The sequence below is a fragment of the Mus caroli genome, unplaced genomic scaffold (genome assembly GCF_978045245.1).
Source record: "Mus caroli unplaced genomic scaffold, Mus_caroli_1 scaffold_1, whole genome shotgun sequence".
Taxonomy (NCBI): domain Eukaryota; kingdom Metazoa; phylum Chordata; class Mammalia; order Rodentia; family Muridae; genus Mus; species Mus caroli.
In genome coordinates this window covers 146951702-146975393 of record NW_028227256.1, presented here as the reverse complement: position 1 = coordinate 146975393, position 23692 = coordinate 146951702, and positions in this window count along the sequence as shown.

Genomic DNA, 23692 nt, shown 5'->3' with positions numbered 1-23692 from the left:
TAGCATTAACTGATATTGGATTGTGAAAGTATCAGTGGTGTTGAAAAGTCATCTGAAAACTTTTTTAAAAAATTAAAGTTTGTTGCAATAGTAAGACTCTAGACAAAAATCAAAATTGTCTTATTTCCAGAGGATCCGACTATAAATATTCTTAAATTAGAGCTTAATTCTTAACATCTTGTACTTAAAATCTTCTTACCTGGAAATTGTCAGCCAGATTTCACAAGCTGTCCTAAGGTCCCATTACATTACTTGAAAAGGGAATTGAATGGAATTGGTGAAGAATTTGTACTAACAGAGACTGCTCTGTAGTAAGTTTGCTTTTGTTGTGTAAATTGTCTTAGGTAAGTTCCATCAATGAGGAAGAACATTTACTTAAATGGTCCTTTCGGAAGAGAGAATGGGGTTATTCATACCTTGATGATGTAATCACTGTAGTTTCCAGAGGAAATGGAGAGTCGTCTCAATTCAGAAATGATTCTATCTCTCAAACCAGTGTCGTACGACCTTGCATGTACAGCTTCACTTGTATTACTGTGCAGAAAAACTATTAGAAAGTTTCACTCACTTAAGATCTCCCTTGGAGGTCTTAAGCACATCCCCTTGGGCAAGCCTGAAAAGGAAACATGGCTAAACCAAGAAGAACAGATTGTTTTTTAATAATTCTGAAACTTGCTTAATGAGTTAGGCAAAGGAAGTTAAGGGTTGGGGGTGTAGCACAATGGCAGAATTTCCAATGCTGACCTTACTTATATGAGAAGGATGAGGAACCCCTCTCTTCTCCCTTCCTCCCTCCTCCCTCCTTCCCTCCCTTCCTTCCTCCCTCCTCCCTCCTCCCTCCCTCCATCTCCCCTTCTTCTCTGTCGCTGTCTCTCTCTCTGTCTCTGTCTCTGTCTGTCTGTCTGTCTGTCTTTCTCTCTTGATTTTACCTTCTACTTAATGAATGCTTATTTATGATTTTATTTTTGGATATAGATTATCTTATAATCTATGCTTGCTTCATTCTGGCTGTGGCTTTTAACTTCTGATAATCTTGCTTCCATCCTCCAAGTGCTGAGATTATAAATGAACACCACCACAGTTAACTAGTATCTTTACATACTTTTTCGAATAGAGTTTAGATTGCCATGACTTTCAGCTTCTCCAACGGTCAAGTAGTTGAGGTCAGTGAGAGGTTCCTAATCTGAAGAGTCTAGTTTCTTCTGACATTGCATTTTGTCATCAAATAACGAGAATTTAAGTTCATTAAATAGATCCAAACTTCAGTTTTCTCCTTTTCTTTTCTTTTCTTTTCTCCTTTCTTTCTCTTCTCTTTTCTTTCTTTCTTTCTTACTTTCTTTCTTTCTTTCTTTCTTTCTTTCTTTCTTTCTTTCTTTCTTTCTTTCTTTCTTTCTTTCTTTCTTCTTCTTTCTTCTTCTTCTTCTTCTTCTTCTTCTTCTTCTTCTTCTTCTTCTTCTTCTTCTTCTTCTTCTTCTTATCTCTCTCTCTCTCTCCCTCTCCTTCCTTCCTTTCTTCTTTTTTCTTCCCCTTTATTTTTTTTTTTATCTATGGCCTGAGTAATGAGGTTACTTGGTTACTTGTCTTTCTTGCTCAATTGTAATCAGAGATGGAAAAGTATCCAAAAAATATAGAAGTTTCAGTGACATTAGTTTAAATGGCATTTAGGCAATCCTAACAAAATAGGGTGTGTTACTTCCAGTCTTCTTAGTTTAGGAGGAAAAATCTCCATACATTTGACATTTGGCATAAATATTCCAGAGAGAAAATCATGGAGAGTATGGAAGAAAATCATGCATATATCTACTAAAGTATATTTCAAAACAAGTTGATCTAGAATTTCCTGATGTCTGCTGAATAGTAGGTAAAGGTTAACTGAACCATTCTGCTGTGAAGTACATGTCCCAGAATACTTATTGTCTTAATCATTGTTCTAGTTCTATGAAGAGACACTATGACCAAGGTAAGTCATAGAAGAAAGCAGTTCCTTGGAGGCTTGCTTCCATTTTTCAGAGGTTTACTTCATTATAGCATGGTAGGTAACATGGTTTCAAGCATGACATTCTACAGTAGCTGAGAGTTACATCCTGATCTACAAGCAGAAAGAGAGAGAGAGAGACAGACAGACAGGCAGAGAGACAGAGAGCCTTGCATAGGCCTTTGAAACCCCCAAGCTCACCCCCACTGATATACTTCCTCCTAAGAAGACCACATCTCTTAATCCTTCTCATTTTTATCCCACTCCTGAGTGACCACACATTTAAGTATATGATGCTATGGAGCCATTCTTATTTCAACCATCACATTCTACTCCCCAGATCCCATAGATTTAGGAAAATAGCATAGTGTAAAATGTGTTCACTCCAACTCAAAGTTCATTAGTCTCTCAGTCTCAACTTGACTTTAAAAACCCAAAGTTCATCGTCTCATCTGATACTCATGGCAATCTATTAGCTATAACACTTGCAAAATCAAAATTCAAAAGCAGATCTGACACTTGTAGCATACAGTGGCACAGAAGATGCATCATCATTGCAGAAGGGGAGAAAGGGAACATAAAACATTTCTGTACAAAAACAAAACCTAAACCCAAGCAGGGCAATCTCCAAACTCTTCACCTTCATGTCTAATAGCCTAGCACTCCAACTCCTTCCAGCTTTGTTGCCTTCACTTCTTTTTCTTGGTTTGAATTCCCACCCAGAATAAAGTTCTCCTTGTTAGGTATCCCACAACTTTGTCATCTCCATCATGTTGGGGTGTTTAACACAATTCAAGATTCATTCTCTTAGATTCACACAATGGTCTCTTTGGGCTTCAGTGATTTTCCTTAGCAGAGCAGGGTGATTATTACCACAACCCTTTCTTGTATTCTAGATTGTAAGGCCAGACCCCTCTAGCAAAAGCTGCTACATTCTGCTGCCTTCTGGGGCTGGAACTTGACCCACTCTTTCAAATACATTTGCAACAGCTTTCTGTTTTTGATGGTTTCTTTCACTGCTTAAGCTTTTCTTTAATTTGGTCTCATAATTTGGAAGCTTAATTAGATGTGGTCTTGACCAGATATCTCCTCTCCCTTTATTCCAGTTAGTATCAGATTTGTCTATAAACTGTTTATACCTTTGAGCAATGGTCATATCTCCAACATTACATTTCTTGGTATTCCTTTTCTTCTCAAACTGTACTGCTTATATTTTTCCTTGCTCAAACTTACTCCTTTTTGTTATAGATCTACATTATTGTGACCACGAGGAATCATGGTACTTAGTCAATATTAGACTGTCTTGAAATTTTCTCTGAGAAGACTATTAATCTAAAACTCCACCATTTGATTTTTATGATAGGGTAAAATCCAGCTATATCTTAGCAAACTATCACAAGAATGGTCTGTAGGTCATTTAGTAATATTTTCCTCTGAAACAACTTGAGTTGAGCCCCCAATATTCAAATTATCCTCAACATTGTCTTCCATGGTCCTACTAAGATGGCCCATTAAGCCCAGATTAGGGTCCAACTGATTCTCTACTGTAAATTCCTGAAGTATTCTATATTTTTTTATCAAACAGCATGGTTAGGCCTATACCCACAGCAATACCCCAGTCTCTGGTGCCAACTTCTGACTTAGTCGTTATTCTATTGTTGTGAAGAAACACCATGGCCAAGGCAACTCTTATTAAAGAAAGTATTTAGTAGGGGGTTTGCTTATATTTTCAGAGAGTTTAATCGATTATCATGGGATATTTGGCTTGGCATGGGCTTTTGAAACCTCAAAAATCCATGCCCAGTGACACACTTTTTCCAATTCTACATTGCCTAATCTTTCTAATCCTTTGAAAAACCTTCACTCCCTGGTGACAACACATTCATATATATATATATATATATATATATATATATGATACTATGGATATCATTTTTATTTACCCCTTTTTCTTTACTTTTATTTCATAGTAATTTTTATTACTTTTTTCATTTATATACTTTTTAAAAATTAGGTATTTTCTTCATTTACATTTCTAGTGCTATTCCAAAAGTCCCCCATACCTTACCACCCCTTACTTGCCTACCCACCCACTCCCACTTCTTGGCCCTGGCATTCCCCTGTACTGAGTCATATAAAGTTTGCATGACCAATGGGCCTCTCCTTCCACTGATGGCAGACTAGGCCATCTTCTGATACATATGCAGCTTGAGACATGACTTCCAGGGGGTACTGGTTAGTTCATATTGTTGTTCCACCTATAGGGTTGCAGATCCCTATTGCTCCTTGGGTACTTTCTCTAACTCCTCCATTGGAGGCCCTGTGATCCATCCAATAGCTGACTGTGAGCATCCACTTCTGTGTTTGCTAGGCCCGGGCATAGTCTCACAAGAGACAGCTATATCAGGATACTTTCAGCAAAATCTTGCTAGTGTATGCAATGGTGTCAGCGTTTGGAGGCTGATTATGGGATGGATCCCCGGATATGGCAGTCTCTAGCTGGTCCATCCTTTCTTCTCAGCTCCAAACTTTGTCTCTGTAACTCCTTGCATGGGTGTTTTGTTCCCAATTCTAAGAAGGGGCAAAGTGTCCACACTTTGGTCTTCGTTCTTCTTGAGTTTAATGTGTTTTGTAAATTGTATCTTATATCTTGGATATTCTATGTTTCTGGGCTAATATTCACTTATCGATGAGTACATATCATGTGAGTTCTTTTGTGATTGGGTTACCTCACTCAGGATGATGCCCTCCAGGTCCATCCATTTGCTTAGGATTTTCATAAATTCATTCTTTTTAATAGCTGAGTAGTACTCCATTGTGTACATGTACCACATTTTCTGTATCTAGTCCTCTGTTGAGGGGCATCTGGGTTCTTTCCAGCTTCTGGCTATTATAAATAAGGCTGCTATGAACATAGTGGAGCATGTTTCTTTCTTACTACTTGGAACATCTTCTGGATATATGCCCAGGAGAGGCATTGCAGGATCCTCCAGTAGTACCATGTCCAATTTTCTGAGAAACTGCCAGACTGATTTCCAGAGTGGTTGTACAAGCTTGCAATCCCACCAACAGTGGAGGAGTGTTCCTCTTTCTCCACATCCTTGCCAGCATCTGCTATCACCTGAATTTTTGATCTTAGCCATTCTGACTGGTGTGAGATGGAATCTCAGGGTTGTTTTGATTTGAACTTCCCTGATGATTAAGGATGCTGAACATTTTTTCAGGTGCTTCTCAGCCATTTGGTATTCCTCAGGTGAGAATTCTTTGTTTAGCTCTGAGCCCCATTTTTTAATGGGAGTATTTGACTTTCTGGAGTCCACCTTCTTGAATTCTTTATATATATTGGATATTAGTCCCCTATCTGATTTAGGATAGGTAAAGATCCTTTCCCAATCTGTTGGTGGCCTTTTTGTTTTATTGATGGTGTCTTTTGCCTTACAGAAGCTTCGCAATTTTATGAGGTCCCATTTGTCTATTCTCGATCTTACAGAACAAGTCATTTCGAGAAATCCTAAACCTGATAAACTGCTTCAGTGAAGTAGCTGGATATAAAATTAACTCAAACAAGTCAATGGCCTTTCTCTACACAAAAGATAAACAGGCTGAAAAAGAAATTAGGCAAACAACACCCTTCTCAATAGTCACAAATAATATTTGTGACTATTTTTGTATTTTTACCTTGGCGTGACTCTAACGAAGGAAGTGAAAGATCTGTATGATAAGAGCTCCAAGTCTCTGAAGAAAGAAATTAAAGAAAATCTCAGAAGATGGAAAGATCTCCCATGCTCATGTATTGGCATGATCAATTTAGTAAAAATGGCTATCTTGCCAAAAGCAATCTACAGATTCAATGCAATCCCCATCAAAATTCCAACTCAATTCTTCAACGAATTAGAAAGGGCAATCTGCAAATTCATCTGGAATAACAAAAATCCTAGGATAACAAAAACTCTTCTTAAGGATAAAAGAACCTCTGGTGGAATCACCATGCCTGACCTAAAGCTGTACTACAGAGTAATTGTGATAAAAACTGCATGGTACTGGTATAGCGACAGACAAGTAGACCAATGGAATAGAATTGAAGACCTAGAAATGAACCCACACACCTATGGTCATTTGATCTTTGACAAGGGAGCTCAAACCATCCAGTGGAAAAAAGACAGCATTTTCAACAAATGGTGTTGGCACAACTGGCAGTTATTATGTAGAAGAATGCAAATTAATCCATTCCTATCTCCTTGTACTAAGGTCAAATCTAAGTGGATCAAGGAACTTCACATAAAACCAGAGACAGTGAAACTTATAGAGGAGAAAATGGGGAAAAGCCTCGAAGATATGGGCACAGGGGAAAAAAATTCCTGGATGTCATTTTTATTCCCGACCACCACAAAGTATTTCTCACCAGTGATCCATATAAGAAAATCATCCTATTCTTTCCCAAACACCTAAAATCTGCTAAGGCACAAAGCTTTCTCTGAATCAAGTTGAAAATGGTTAACTTGTGTCTAAAGGCTATGTGAAGGGGGTTAGAAGGAGTTAGAGTTGGTTGGGAAATCTGGAGAAAGAAGTTCTGGTTTACAGAACTTAAGGCAATATTGCATGTTTGTGTAAATGCCACTCCTACAGTGTAACCTCTTACAATAATTGTGAATAGAGCCTCTGAAATGGTCATGGCTCTGTACTGGGCATCTGAAGTCTTGACTGGCAAAGAACATTTCTTAGCACTGTACAGTGTATGTTTTCCTAGAGGGATGCACTCATTCTTTTCCATATATCCAACCAATGTTATACATTCTGCCATGATGGTCAGTTCTAGGTAGTTGCCTCCCTCTCTCTCTCTCTCTCTCTCTCTCTCTCTCTTCTTATGGATCAGAATGTTACACCTATATATAATATTATATTATTATACATAGTATACAATAATAAAGTATCCAGGACATAGTTTATTATTATACTATATTTTGAAAGAAATAATAATTTATTTAAGCATTTAAACATGTTTATTAATGGATCCCAGGGTGGGGTACTCTCTGGATGGTTCATCTTTCGTCTTAGCTCCAAACTTTGTCTCTGTAACTCCTTCCATGGGTATGTTGTTCTCTATTCTAAGTAGGAATGAAGTACCCACACTGTGGTCTTCCTTCTTGATTTTCTTGTGTTTTGCAAATTTTATCTTGGGTATTCTAAGTTTCTGGGCTAATATTCACTTATCAGTGAATGCATATCAAGTGACTTCTTTTGTGATTGGGCTACCACACTAAAGACGATAACCTACAGATCCATCCATTTGCCCAAGCATTTCATAAATTCCTTGTTTTTAATAGCTGAGTAGTACTCCATTGTGTAAATGTACCACATTTTCTGTATCCATTCCTCTGTTGAGGGGCATCTGGGTTCTTTCCAGCTTCTGGCTATTATAAATAAGGCTGCTATGAACATAGTGGAGCATGTGTCCTTATTATCAGTTGGAACATCTTCTGGGTATATGCCCCGGAGAGGTATTGCTGGATCTTCTGGTAGTACTATGTCCAATTTTCTGAGGAACCACCAGACTAATTTCCAGAGTGGTTGTACAAGCTTGCAATCCTACCCGCATTGGAGGAGTGTTCCTCTTTCTCCCCATCCTTGCCAGCATCTGCTGTCACCTGAATTTTTGATCTTAGCCATTCTGACTGGAGTGAGTTAGAATCTCAAAGTTGTTTTGATTTGCATTTCCCTGATGATTAAGGATGTTGAACATTTTTTCAGGTGCTTCTCAGCCCTTCGGTATTCCTCACTTGAGAATTCTTTGTTTTGCTCTGTACTCCATTTTTAATAGGGTTATTTGTATTTCTGGAGTCCAGCTTCTTGAGCTCTTTGTATATGTTGGATATTAGTCCCCACTGGGGGATCCATCACATAATCAGCCACCAAACCCAGACAGTATTGCATATGCCAGCAAGGTTTTGATGAAAGGATCCTGATATAGTTGTCTCTTGTGAGGCTATGCCAGTGCCTGGCAAATACAGAAGTGGATGCTCACAGTCATCTATAGGATGGAACACAGGGCCTGCAATGGAGGAGCTAGAGAAAGTACCCAAGGAGCTAAAGGGGTCTGCAACCCTATAGGTGGAACAACAATGTGAACTAACCAGTACCCCCAGAGCTCATGTCTCTAGCTGCATATGTATCAGAAGATGGCCTAGTCGGCCATCACTGGGAAGAGAGGCCCCTTGGTCTTGCAAACATTTTATGCCCCAGTACAGGGGAATGCCAGGGCCAAGAATTGGGAGTGGGTGGGTAGGGGAGCAGGGTCGGGGAGGGAACTTTCGGGATAGCATTTGGAATGTAAATATATAAATAAATAAATAAATAAATAAATAAAATCTAATTAAAAGAGGCAAAAAATGTTTACTAATTCAGTCATGTGTATATTTTTTCTAACCTTTATTAAAGTTAGTGTACAATAATGACTTTCACATGGGTATTTTCATATAGATACATCTTTATTAGTAACCATCACTCACCTTCCCTCATGTCTCTTCCTATCCTCTTCTCTAACTGATCCACTTCCTCAATCTAAGCGGTCCTCCCTTCTGATTTCATGTTTTATATATCCCATCTCCCAATCTTGCTCACCAGAATACCCCATTCCTTTAGAACTCTTCCTCTCCTGTAGCCCACTTTCTTTTGAAATCATGGTTTTTCAAGACAGTGGTGAAACTGGGGTTCATGTTCAACAATGCTGGTCAACATGGATTCTATATTTAAGCACATGTACAAACATATACACATGTGTGCATTGTCAGTGCTTGTAGGGATGGATAAGCCCATGATGATGTGCAATAAAGATACACCAATTAGAAGAAGAAGAAGAGAATGCCATTATCCAAGGTAACGGTTAACAGGTATTGGCTCTGAAGAAAGAAAGATTTTTAACTTTTTAGACTATGAGTGGTGGGTTGTTTTTGTTTAAGTTTAAAAGAACAAATGATAAATTTTCTTTCAAAATATGGTATAATAATAAACTATGTCTGGGATACAAATAGCGTATGCTTAGCCTCTGCACTTTGTGCTTCTATTCATTGAGTTCACTAAGTGTTGTGCTACAGAGCTGTGGGAGAACTGAAGGGGAGGTATTGCTCCTCTTGTTCCCAGCTGGTAGGCTGAAGAGCAAGGCTCCCAGGCAATTTTCTAGTGTACCTAGATGTGTAATATTTAGCCCTGTGGTGCCAAGGTAACCTGACTTCTGTGCTATCCCAAGTTTTTTAAGAACAATATTCCTAAAAAGCCAACAGAAAAGTGAATATAGATGTACACACACACACACACACACATACACACACATATGACTTAGATCTGTCAGATCTTTATTTCTATTACATTTATTGTTTGAGCTTGTTTCATTGAGGTCAAGCCAAATTACTTAGATTTAAAGTCCACTTTCCTATGAAAGACACACCTTAAATCAATGAGAGGCTCTCAATGGGAGTAGGAGATTGAAACATGATAGCTATAAATATTTTAACTATGTTCTTTCTAAGATTTGTTAGTGGTTTCTAGTGGTCAATGTATAATTTTCTTCAGTGGTGTAGCCACTGACAAGCTGTCAATGTTCTAGTGATAACCTTTACCCATGCTTGTGGAAGGCCCTCTAATTAAATCAACAGGTGACACACACACACACACACACACACACACACACACACACACACACACACACACACACACAGTAGGAAAACTGGGAAGAAATGTTTCAGCAGGAACAGGAGGTAGAAGAAAGAAAACAGTGGTGGGTGCAGAAAATGACTAAATTTTATTACACACATGTGTGAAACTGTTGAAGAATTAAAAAAAATAATACTGTAGACCTAATTAAAAAAAATAACACTGTAGAGCTAGTTTTTCTCTGTTTCTTTCTTTGGAGAAATTTTGTTTCTAAACCACAAGGAAGAAAGTTTTCAGTAATCTGACCATCTGTCTTTTCTTTTTAAAAATGAATATATGTATATATATGTATATATATCATATATATAATATATATATGATAAGAGCACAACTTAGTGGATTTAGTTCTCTAATTCTACCTTTACATGAGTTCTTCGCCTCAAATTCAGGCCACTAAGGTCTAGTATGACAAGTGCTCTGGTCTGCTGATCCATCTCACAGGACCCCTACATTCTTTTTCTTTTTCTTTTTTTAAATAACTTATCATTAGAACATTAATTTGACTTATATTTCAATATTTATAGAATGTTTGGATTTTTTTGTTGGATTCGACCTTCCAGCCAATGGGAGGCTCCTGGGATGCTTTGCCATCTTGATTAGCGTTAGCTGCAGGTGTCAGTTTAAAGCAGAGCTGAAGCAAACCGACCATCACCAGGCAGACCCTGGGATGAGGGCCTGGTTTTCTCTTCTGTGCTCATTAAAGAACTATACGTCTGGCCATGACTCAGAAGGTACCACCACCTCTGACAGCTTTGATTTAGGAATAGACTTATTTTGTGACTTCAGCAATAAGTCTTTAGATAGCTTGGGAACAAGAGTGTGTGGTCTAAAGTTTAAGAATTATAACTCTGCTTAGCTCGGTTGTGATATATCTGAAACACACCGGGAGTGCTAAAGTACCCTGCAGTCATTGAAAAGATAGTCACATTTTGGGAAACAGATGGCAGAACTGATGCTAAGTTTATGTGGAAACTCATCTGTGACGAATAATGAGACAAAGTTTTATAATGAAGAGAATACAAAGAAGAACTCATGACTCAATATGGGGTTACTGGTATCCTGAAATGCAGGAAAAGAAAGCAAAAATGAGACAGAGATGTATGCATTGAGGCTACAGAGAAAGCATTAGAAAAGTACAGCTGTCTCCAATCATTTTGAAATGAGATAAGGTATAACTTTACTAATAAATGAAAAGAGTTTAACTGAAAAAGACCTCCAGACAAGGAGAAATGTAGACAAATGAACAGAGATACATTTATCAGACATGCAAATGATCAGATATTCTCTCTCATTCATATAAGACATACATATGAACATAGAGGCATGGGGGGGGGCTTATCTATCTACTTTAGGCATTTTCTGTAATGAACTAATATTGAAAGGTATTCCAGGAAGAGATGTATCAAGGCAGAGAGACTCAGCAACCTGTATAAAAATACAGCGAGACACAGCTCACAGATAGACATTTCTGAACTGTTCTTTTTTATAATGATATACCTTCCCTGGAGACTTTTAGGATTTTGTATTAAAGTCATTTAAAACTGTATTTCATTTTAAACTCTTCTGACAATATTGCCTTTAGGCATTTGCTTCACAAGCTATATTAAAGTTATCAAAAGGTAAGTTTTAACCCATGGGCCAGGGAGATTCCCCACTTCTCACTTTTACTAATAAAAATTAGTGGATATCACTATTAGCTTGCAATTATTGGTATGGTTTAATACATATTAGAACTTAAAATGGTTGCTAATGTCTTCTTTCAGTATGGTGTTAATGATTGTACATGCCATAAGGCATCCATATAATCTAATTCCTTTGTATTTGTTCAGGCACAGTAAGTATTTTTAGTGGAAGAGAATATAAGAAATGAATCATTCCAACAATAACTATGCATTTACTCTTTCATGAAGCTTTACATTACTTAAGGATTGATTTTGAATACGTGTATGTGTGTGTAAAATACATTCTTTCAATTCTTCAGTATTAATTTTCTAAACAAAAATTGTAAATGCTTATATTCTCCTTAACACATAGCATAGCATTGCTAATCAGACAGTATAATTCTGATTTCTACTAATTTATTCCTTGTTCCACTGTTTAAGTTTGTGATCATATTGTGTGAAAATTGCCTTCTAAGATATATGCCATGCACACATAAAGATAGGCAGTATATAATGGATAATTAGGAAAATGGTTATTATGGATAGAAAAAGATTACATGTTATTTTAGAGGAGACACACTTTTAATGTCAAACAGAAAAATAAAATATCTTTACCTAATTTCCAAAGATAGTGTAAATCATGTACATTTTAAAGCAAGTATCAAAATGTCAAGTGGTATTGATGTAAACGTAGAGCATTATATATTGCTGAAACAATTTTTAAAGTTCTATTTTCTCAACTTGTTACTAAATAACATATTGTCAAGCTATAACATGAAATTCTAATTATCATAAAATATAAACTATCATATTATTGGTAGAAAGCTTAGATAAATTACAGACTATTAAAGTCCAAAATTTTATGAATCACAGTCAGTCAAAATTGAGGTATGAACACCCAAGCTAAGATGTTCCCAAGATACTCCCAATGGATTTTGGCTTTTTGATAGTATTCTCGTTCGTTCCTCTTTTGGATGTTGGAACATGATCTCTTGTTTAACTAATAAGATATTGAAATACAATAGACTGTGGCTTCCAAAGAAATTTAGTGAAATCTCTCATTTTGTTATCATAGCTCTGGGGGGCTAAGCCAAGTCATAGGACACACAGCCTCCTAGGGTGGAGTGACCTGTCTTGGACACATATCTGCCAGCATGAGTCAAGACTTCAGATAATTGCAGCCCTGATTCAAAATCCTGATTGCTCTCATCATAAAAATCAGCTACTTCATAAAGTACACTGAGTTGAATTAATTAATAGTTTTGTAATGTTACTCTTGAGTTCATGATCCACAGAAACAGAGATTATAAATGTATGTACTACTTGCCTGAGTCTTTGCTCCACTTACTAGTTCTGTACAGATCTTCTGGACTGTTTAATTTGAGCACACATTGGTCTTATAGTTCTAATTCTAATATTAAACATGCAAATGGCATTGTGATCAGTACTGGCTTATTCTGGGTCTCAGCTACATCACTTTTTATGTTTATGTGATTAGAAATTATAGTTAGATGATATCTATAATATTTTCTAGGTTTATGAGTATATGAGAGTATTTGCATTGGGTTAGTCATGTCCAATGATCGGATTTGAATATCGAAAAGCCTCCACATCTATTAATATTAATAACTTGTTCTTGTTTTGTATTTAGGATCACTCAAAGGATAATAGAGTATTTAAAAATAGATTTAGCAATCTATTATATACTAGCTTCCGTTTCTTATTGACATCCCTATTATAGAAGATAAGTTGCAAGATGTATGACCTATTGATTAGAAATGAGGAAAAGATGAGCTATTGTGCTGCTCTAATCTACAGGCACATTTAAATCACTGAGAGAGTTTTAAAAATACTGATCCTGGAACTTCATCTCCTAGAAGCTAAATCAGAATTTCTGGTAAGTTCTGGTAATTTCTGGGGAGGGGATTAGGAAGAGTTTTTTGTACTTTATATGTAACTTCAATTTATGGACAATGATGAAGACCTCTGCCACTTTTGGGCAGTCAGTTGTTGTCAAATGAAAACCATTTTGAATGAGCCCATTGCACACAAAAAAGACATTCACAGCTGTGCTAGAGATGTGTACACAGGAGGAAGAAGCACAGGTCCAGGCTACTATGAGAAGGTAGAGCTTGCCATATGGTAGATCCATTTCTAGCTGTATGAGAATTCTCCATACTAGCCTAATATAGTAGTTTCTATTTAAATCACAACATGAAGGATAAATGTAATAGCTAAGATTTTTTTGAAATTGATAGTTTATGTTATCTTAAGATATTAGTGATGGCTGACTTTTGACAGGCAGTCATAAAATTTCAATAACTTTGCAAGTACTGTTAGAAGTAAAAGCTTCATGTTGCAAAAATTAACATTTAAATTTTAATAAGTTAAAAAGCTTCTTCCTTTTTTAAAAGATCTATTTATTCATTTAATGTATATGAGTATGCTATTACTGTCCTCAGACACACTAGAAGATACCATTACAGATAGTTGTGAGCCACCATGTGGTTGCTGGAATTGAACTCAGGACCTCTGGAAGAACAGTCAGTGCTCTTAACCACTAAGTCATTTCTCCAGACAGGGAGATGGGGAGGAGGTATGGGATGTACAGCAGTAAGAGGGTGGATGGGGTGGGGGTGGGGTGAATAAAATATGGTGTGTAAAATAATAAATAAATAAACAAATAAATAAAAATTAAAAAAGCTTCTTCCACAAAACAATAAAGATAAAAAGAAAATTATTTCTACCCATAATATTATGGGCAGAAGGTATGACTTATGAGATAAGGAGCAAAACAAAATAAAACGCAAAAGTCAATGAATAGAAGAGAGGTTGTTCATCCTAACGAGCAAATAAAGCTTACCCTATGTTGCATCACTTATTTTAAAATGAAAATATTAACATCACTTACATTTACTTCTACAGAGTTACATGCTTCAACCAAAAAGAAACAATTTACAAATCAGCTTTCTATTTCAGTACTGACGCACCTAAATTTGAATTCTAAGAATATAAAATAAAATTATTTTATTTTATGTGTGTGAGTGTTTATTGCATGTATGTGCACCATATATGTTCAGAGTTCTGTCAAGGTTTTCTGATTCTCCAGGAATTAAGGTTTGTTTGTTTGTTTGTTTTTGCCTTGGAGCTAGAATTTAGGATGGTTGTGAACCACCATTGCAGTGCTGGGAACTGAACCTGGGTGATCTGTAAGAGCAACACATGCTCTTAAATCGTGAGCCTTTTCATCAGCCTCTCCCTCTTCACCACAGGAATCCATATTTAAAGAGCACGAAGCCAGTGAGGTAGGTCAGTGGGGAAGGATGTCTGCTGCAAAGACTGAGGGCCTGAGTTTCTTCTTCAGAACCCATAGGATGGAAGGAGAGAATTTACTTCTGACAGAGGATATCTGACTGCCATGTGCATGGGCATCTGTAAACACTTGCACACACACACACACACACACACACACACACACACACACACCATTTTAAAAAATTAACATACAAATGGATACTTGCAAAAATAACTCTCCAATGATGCTCATTTCATCACTGATAAAACTGGGACAATTTGAAGTGATTAAACTGGCATTGCAAATGGACAAATAATATCTATATAAGACACACATGACAGCATAGGACTCATATATATATATATGAGTAATATATATATATATATATATATATATATATATTATATAATATATTATGTAATATATATATATATATATATATATATATATATATTACATGTGAATAGACTTATAGTCACCCATAACGAATATTGTGACAGAGATTATGGGAAAGATGGCTATAGGGTCTGTCCATTAAGTCATAGTGGAAAAGCTTTTAGTCACTCTTTAGTTAGAGGTCATAGAGAAATCATCTTGGTCCTAACCAGGAAGGAAGTCTCTTCTCTCTTCATTACATCTCATTTGTTTTGATTATTTTAATGTTGTGGTGTTTTGTGTGTGTGTGTGTGTGTGTGTGTGTGCAAGTGTGTGTGCAAGTGTGTGTGCAAGTGTGCACATATGTATCATGTTTCTCTATTTTTCCTCATGCAATAGCCCACTTTATTCACAGTGCCCAGCAATTTATACACTGAGGGTTAAGAAGAATCACATGAGTAATGTGTACCATCACAAGGACAAGCCACATGTGGCAAAAATAGGTCATTCACTCCACAAAAGCTTATAAACACATAACAATAGTCAGTTGTAATGAATTATCTGAATTCATTCACTCCTACTAAACATAAGAAGAGCACAACAGCATAAACGGAGAAAAATTCTGTATATTTTAAGAAACGTTGGTGACAAGAATCTTTTTTGGTTTCTTGGAGTTTTCTCACAGGCACTCAGAAATCACCTCATGCAACTCCATTCTTGGACCGTGTTCTGATATCACCCCCTTTAATTTTTATTTATTTAATTTATTTACATTCCAAATGTCCCCCTTCTTGGTTTCCACTCCACAAACCTCTTATCCCATCCCCCTTCCTCCCTGTTTCTAAGAGGGAGATCCCCCAACCACCCATGCACTCCTGTCCCACTGCTGTAATATTCTTCTACTTCCAGGCATTGAGCCTTCACAGGACAAAGGGCTTCCCCTCCCTTTGATGCCAGATAAGGCAATCCTCTGCTACATATTCAGCTGGAGCCATTTGTCTCTCCATGTGTACTCTTTGGTTGGTGGTTTAGTCCGTGGGAGTTCTGGGGTGTCCAGTTTGTTGATATTGTTGCAAACCCCTTGAGATCAGAGGACAAGATGTGGCATTGGCTCTCTCCTTTCCTGTTGGAAATGGGGATTGAATTCAGGTTGTCATCAGTCTTAGCATCTAGGGCTTTAACCTATTCAACCCTATAAGATATGCAACATAATGTACAATGTAATATATGACATGTAATATAACAAATACATAATATAATGCCTTTGAGTTTCTGCCAGTTACAATGCTGGTGGCTGAGTTCCCTGTAAAGTAAATTCTAAATAAATAGCCCATTCATTTTCAGATAGTTTCTGGCTGTTTATATCACCATAGCATGTGAATTTTGTGGGTGTTTACATGAGAAAGATCAATTTATGCTTACATCGTTAGAAAATCAGTAATGTCTAATTTTCAGATAGTCCCAGATATCAAGATTAGATAGCTGTAGGAGTTGAGGTGTGGAGGTGTTCTGTCTTCATGGTTTTTCGAATTTGCTTTTTTTTTTTTTTCAATGAGCACATAAAAGTCATGTGTATAGAAACAAAATCACTTCAAGTTCTAGGTCAGGTTATTGTTTTTAGTCAGTTTTCCACCACTGTGACAAAACACCTGGGGCAGACAACTAGCAACATAGAAAGGTTTCTTGTCATCCAAAGCTTCAAAGGTTTCAGCTCATACTGCAACAGCATCATTTTGTACTTGTCAGTGCTAGGAGACAGAGCAGAGGAGTTGCAACGACCACGGTCCCTCATATGCCCTTGAGAGACACTTCCCTAGTAACCTAATTCCCTTCTACTAGGCCTCATTACCTAGCAACTTCCTTGTTTACCAGTAATATGCAGGAAAAAAGAAAACTCCAACTCCAGAGGACATTTAGGCCTGAATTACAGTTGTACTTATGTTTTATGTCAAAATGAAAGCTCTATACATAACACGACACATGCATGTGTGACTCCTATCCCTAGGTGGTGGCGCTTAGTTTAGTAGACTTCCCCTTTTCTTAATTAGTTTCGAAAATAGTTTCTTCTTTCACATGTCAGGAAAGTTTTATTATAATAGGTAGTCCTTAAATATGAAAAATAAGTGGAATTGAGAAATACATTTTTAATTATAAAAATGATTAATGAGTGTGAACCATTGGAGAACTCCCTGATTCAATGGTCTCCATTATTTAGCCATAACTCATATAACTATTATCATTCCAGGGTGAGAAAAAGTCCCCTTGGATTAATAAACATAAATCTTCCTGGTCATCAATTTTCCCTGATGTTTCTTTAACAAAGGCCAGAAAGATTAGATTTTTGAAGAGAGCATCGCTCATTTCTGTCAACATCTGATTATTTATCCTTCTAAGTTAAACAAAACCCCAGCTAAGGCAAAGACAAAACTTTGAATAAATCTGCAACCTTCAATTACACAGCAGACAGCTAGGAGGTAAGTGTACAGGGCCAGTGTCTCAGCCAAGCCCAGAGCTGCTCTTCTGAGTTGAGGCCGAGGCTAAACATCTAGCCACAAAGATGGACCTCGTCTTATTGTGACACAGTGTGTTTCTGGTCATACGGCCACTCCTCATTTACCCCAGATTCTCTCTCCATATGTTCTATGTTCTCATCCATAGAAGTGAGATAGTTACCAGGGAAGAGGCAGCACATGGGGACAAAATGGCATTCAGACATAGATCTTAATTCTCTCCTCTGTCACACTGGTTTTCATATTCACAGTGCTATGTGGGTTAGCCCCCACCGCCCACATGCACACATATGCACAGTACACACATACATATACAATAGTTATTTTTTTGTATTTATTTATTTATTTATTTATTTATTTATTTATGTATGTATGTATTTGAGACAGGAATTCTCTGTATAGCCCTGGCTGTCCTAGAACGCACTCTTTAGACTAGGCTGGCCTTGAACTCAGAAATCTGCCTGCTTCTGTCTCCCAAGTGCTGAGATTAAAGGTGTACACCATCACTGCCTGGCTCTAGTTATTTATTTTTAATAAAAGCAACAATTTTATATTTTAAAACACAGCCTGGGAGAAATCTTTCCATGATATATTTGAATAACACTTTAATATAATTTTTTTATTCACTATTTGAGACTTTTATACCTGCATACAAAATATTTTGCTAATATTTACTCCACTTTTCACGTTAGCCAGTTCTAGATCTATTCTTTACATTTTTACCACCCCCATCAAGTTCTAACTGTGCTGTCCCTGTACTTCTTATGTTCATTATATCTACATATGAGAAATAAACTTATTTCCTTTATTGTTAAATTATAATGAGCTTTTAATTATAAAGATAGTTTGACATTATTGTTTTTTCTACCATTTTATAAGCTTCACATACACTCAGAGAGAGAGAGAGAGAGAAAGGGAGGGAGGAAGAGAGAGAGAGAGAGAGAGAGAGAGAGAGAGAGAGAGAGAGAGAGAGGGAGGGAGGGAGGGAGAGAGAGAGAGAGAGAGAGAGAGAGAGAGAGAGAGAGAGAGAGAGAGAGAGAGAGAGAGAGAGAGAAAGAGATATTTTCATATAAAAGAGTCTAATTGGAGTTACCTTTTCTGGGGGATAATAATCCTGTCCAGATGCCATAGGTGACCAAATAAAAAGCCCAGGGCTAGTTGTAGAATAGTTCCCTCTGGAGTTGTTGGTCAGGAGAGATACTGTAGACCCACCAAATGATACAGGCTACTGACATTGCTTTTGACTTGCCCCTAGAACTTGATGGTCAGAGCCTATTGTTGAAAACATCACACTCTTTATTACAGGACATAGAGAAATCAAGTTGGTCCTGACTTGGAAGTTTCCTCCTGGCTACCTTTCATTCATTTTTGTTTCATTTGTGGTTGTGTGTATGTGTGTGTGTGTGTGTGTGTGTGTGTGTGTGTGTGTATGCACAAGTGTGCACCATGTGCATCATGTTTCCTATGTATTGAGTCAGTGGACAAATTGTGGGAATGGCCCTCTCCTATCTTGTGTGGATTGAGGATTGAATTCAGATGGTCAGGAGGTTTGGTATTAAGGACCTTTACCTGCTAAACCCTCTTGCTCCTTCTGTCCCTAAAATAAAGTGTGTGTGTGTTGCTTAACCCAAATAGCACTGTGGATTTGTAAACAAATGAGACAGAGGAAAGTAAAGTCCGTGTCTAATAACCATTGTTCTTTCCTATGTGGCTGCCTCTAAAATAATAAAAAAAATAATTCAGAAGTAGTAAGGTTTCTATTCCTGCACAAACAGCATGACCAAGAAGCAAGTTGGGGAGGAAGGGATTTGTTCAGCTTACACTTCCATACTGCTGTTCATCACCAAAGCACGTCAGGGCTGGAACTCAAGCAGGTCCGGAAGCAGGAGCTGATGCAGAGGCCATGGAGGGATGTTACTTAGTGGCTTGCTTCCCCTGCATTGCTCAGCTTGCTTTCTTATAGAAGCTAAGATTACCAGGCCATGGATGGCACCACCCACAAATGGACCCTCTTCCATTGATCACTAATTGAGAAAATGCCTTACAGCTGGACGTCAAGTTGACACACAAAATCTGCCAGCACAGAAGGGAATATTAAAAGACATTGAATTTTAATTGAAATAAATTGATGGATAGAAAAATAAACAAGTGGAATGATATAAAACCATAATCTGGGACTCACACCATTGGTTAATCTACATATCTTTGTATTTGGATATCAATAATAATAAAGGAAGTAACTGGAGAAGTGGCTCAGTGGTTGAGAGTGTTTGCTGCTCTTGCAGAAGAACAAACTTTGCTTTCTAGAACCCACATCAGGCAGCTCACAACTTCCTGCAACTCCAATCCTGGGGCATCTTCAGATGACTTCTCCAGCCTCCGAGGGTATGCAGGCATGAGCATATGCACACAAAGGCATGGAGACATACATCATACACATTTATAAAAAGATGTGCTCGTCCCATGATCTCTGTCACAATATACATTACAGGAGTCTGTAAGTGTGCTCATAAATGTCTCATAAGCTTTCATTCAGTTCTGGGAGAGAAAGGACAGTTCTCAGTTAGATACTTTCTGAAAATTGCCTGCACACCATTAGGGTTGCTTTGTATATCGTTGCCTTTTCAGACTCTTCACATCCCCCTGATAGCTTCACCCAGCCCCACAGTGGTGTTATAAAAAATACTTCCACTTGGTCATTTTGGAGTTCCTTATTCATTTACTCAAGAACTTTGTTATTCTGAAGCACTGGTTTCCAGTCACACATCTCTGTATCCTTATCAAGTCCTAGTCTAGTGATTATCATTCACCGTGAAGCTAATTATAATTGCCAACTGTTTGTGTTCTATGTGCCATAGTTGTACTTGTGCCTTCACCAATGGAAACTGATAACAAAAATTAACCAGAAGCACAAATCTTATATAAAACTCCTGAGTCTTACTAGAAAATTGCAGTGCGTTCTTGTGACGTGTCTCTCACTGCTTTTGAAGCTCACTTTTGCTTATCTGATCTGCTTTATTTTAAAAATGAGAAGCCAGTATCTGGACAGGAATGACAGGACTAGACATTCCCCTTATTCCTCTTTCTGGAGCCACCCTGGTGCTTCCTTTTCCATGCTGAACTGATTCTAAGTTCAAGTTGGAAGGAGGCAACTGGGTAAATTCTTCCCTGTAACCTCTAGAGTTTCAAGTCCTCCTCTACATGGCACTCTGGCTAAAGGAGGGTGATACTCCTCTATGCTGGCCTTGGAAGGTAGGAATAGGTGTGGAGGAAGTATTGTAGTAACCAAAAGAAAGAGAAGGGATGTGAGGATTACTAAATTTCATTTTAAATCAATTCTTTATCATCTTTAATGTGTTGGTGGAGAAATTGTTCAGAGGATTGACCAATATAGGTAGGCAACTATATGGCAGAATGTGGGCTACCTGGTCATTGTGGCATGGGGGGAGAGGGAGTGAGAGTAGGGGGGAGGGAGGGAAGAGGAAGGGAAGGGGAGGGAGAAGGAAAGGGAGAGGGAGAAGAAGATTGCAGTCTCATCCTGTCTTCTGGTGACAAGACAATGCTTGTGGTTTGTGCTAAATTTTAAGAGTATCTGCAGCCTCACGAATTAGTTTGCAACTAAAACATGCCTTTCTTCCCTTTTTGTTATCTATTCTACAGATGATGATGGTTAATTCTGTATTAACTGAAAAAACCCAAATTGGTCATATAGTTATAGTCTATCCACAAGAAGAGGGCACAGCTGCCGTGTGGATGCCCGCTGCACTAGGGCAGTATCACACTGACAGTTTCTAGGAATCTATTTGCAACCAAGTAATTTGGCCATTATAATTTTGCTCTGAGCACCAAGGGGTGATAGTTTCAGTGTCTGAGGAGAATGTCAGCAAATCTGACTTCTAGCTAGGTCTTAGCTTTGGAGTCACTCCCCTTAAGAGATGTAGCTCCTTTAGCAGGGCATAGGCTGTTAGGTGATTTGTAGGCAACCATGGTGGGTTAGCTAGTGATGGATGTGGCATGTTCTAAACTTCATGGAATTAAACACAAGATAACTAAAAGGCACACCAAAAACACTTTCTGAAAACTCAAAAAAGCATAACCATTCAAAGTTTGAAGAAACCCCAAATCTTCTCTACTGCATACAGGTTTCTCAGTTACTTCAAATGCATCTTGAAGGTAAAAAGATACTTTTAGAGATACAGATAAGTCTAAACATTTTGGTTCAATTATCTTTTGTCATTATTTTTTTTTATAAACTGAGGAACATATTTTTAAAACATTTGTATATTAGGATGGATGGCCACAGGGCATAGGAAAACCATTTAACATTTTTTACTACTGTCTAGTCAGTTAGATGATAGAATATGCTGTTCTTTTCCTTGGGAGATTAAGAAGAAAAATGTCTAAATTTTTCTCTGGTAAACTATTTCAAAAGAACGCTATCCAATATTTCTGAAGTGGTAGATGTATTATCTCACTTCTGCCAGAGAGCCCCCTTTCAAACACTCTTAGTGAGTTTGGCTTATGGCTTTGTCAGAGTACCTGCAGGATTGCTATTGACCTGTTTCTTTAGCTCGCTATTGAGACATTCCACAGGCCAGACTTGTCCTTTCAGTTAATTCCCAGGCAGACACAATCAAGAGGAGCACTGTGTGCCACACGGACGATCTGTCTCTCCTTGGCTGTACTTGCTCTTGTAGGTCGTCTCTGACTTAGAAGCTACTGGAAAGTCTTTGATAAATTAAAAGCCATATATATTAAATTGACATTTAGAGTGAATTGGCCTTTGGTGGTGAAAGGACATTTTAAAATATTTTTTCTCCCTCTGGAAAAAGCAAAATTGTTTAAGCTGTGTTGAAAATTAATTAGGGTAGTTGAGGAACAGACTCAGTGGATAAAGTGGCAAACAAGCCTGAGGACCAGGATTTGGATTTCCAGCATGCATATAAAATCCAGTTGCTTGGTGGGCCACTTGCTATTGTATGCTCTGAAGACTGACTTGGGAGTTTCCTGTGCAAGCTGGCCAGCTAGACAAGCAGAATGGGCAAAATCCAAATCTAGTGAGAGGTACTGTCTCAGTCAATAAAGATGATAATGATTGAGGATGAGGGCACTATCTGTCCTCTATACACACCTGTACACATGTATGTACACATGCATATGCTCACAAACATGTGTACATGCATGTATGAAGACATACTACAGGCAAATACACAATCAAATATTAATTATCAAAAGAAACCAGCAATAAAAATAAATGATGATAAGATATTTTAAACATAAAGTTGAAAAAAATGATAAAAGAGTTTCATATTATTTCCTCAAACATTATTGGTACTTACATGAGCCAAGTGCCAACTGGGCAAAATACTTTAAAATTTTTAATAAATAATAATAATAATAATAATAATAATAATAATAATAATAATAATGTGCATGTTTATAAAGTAAGTGCAAGGGTCCTAGGGCAACTTCATGGAATCGGTTCTCTCCTCCAACCTTCATGTGTAGTCTAGGGATCAAACTCAGGTTATCAGGATTATGTAGCAAGGGCTTTTACACACCTAAACTATCTTACTGTTCCCATGTGAGCAAAATAAAGCAACTTGTTAAGTGAGTTTTTTTTTTCCCTTGAGCTGAGGACCAAACCCAGGGCCTTGCACTTGCTAGGCAAGCACTCTACCACAGCTAAATCCCCAACCCGAGATTTTTTTTTTTTATATCAAGGCAATAGTCTATTCTTCATAACTAGCATACTAGAGAAAGTACCCAAGGAGCTAAAGGGGTCTGCAACACTATAGTTGGAACAACATGATGAACTAACCAGTACCCCAGAGCTCTTGACTCTAGCTGCATATGTATCAAAAGATGGCCTAGTCGGCCATCACTGGAAAGAGAGGCCCATTGGACTTGCAAACTTTATATGCCCCAGTACAGGGGAACGCCAGGGCCAAAAAAATGGGAATGGGTGGGTAGGGAAGTGGGAGGGGAGGGTATGGGGGACTTTTGGGATAGCATTGGAAATGTAATTGAGGAAAATACGTAATAAAAAAAATTTAAAAAAAAGCAACAAGCCTATATCTGGTATCAACCTTTACATATGTTGAGATCAATATAGGCAAATGAATCACACCACAATACAAAGCTCTGCACACACACACACACACACACA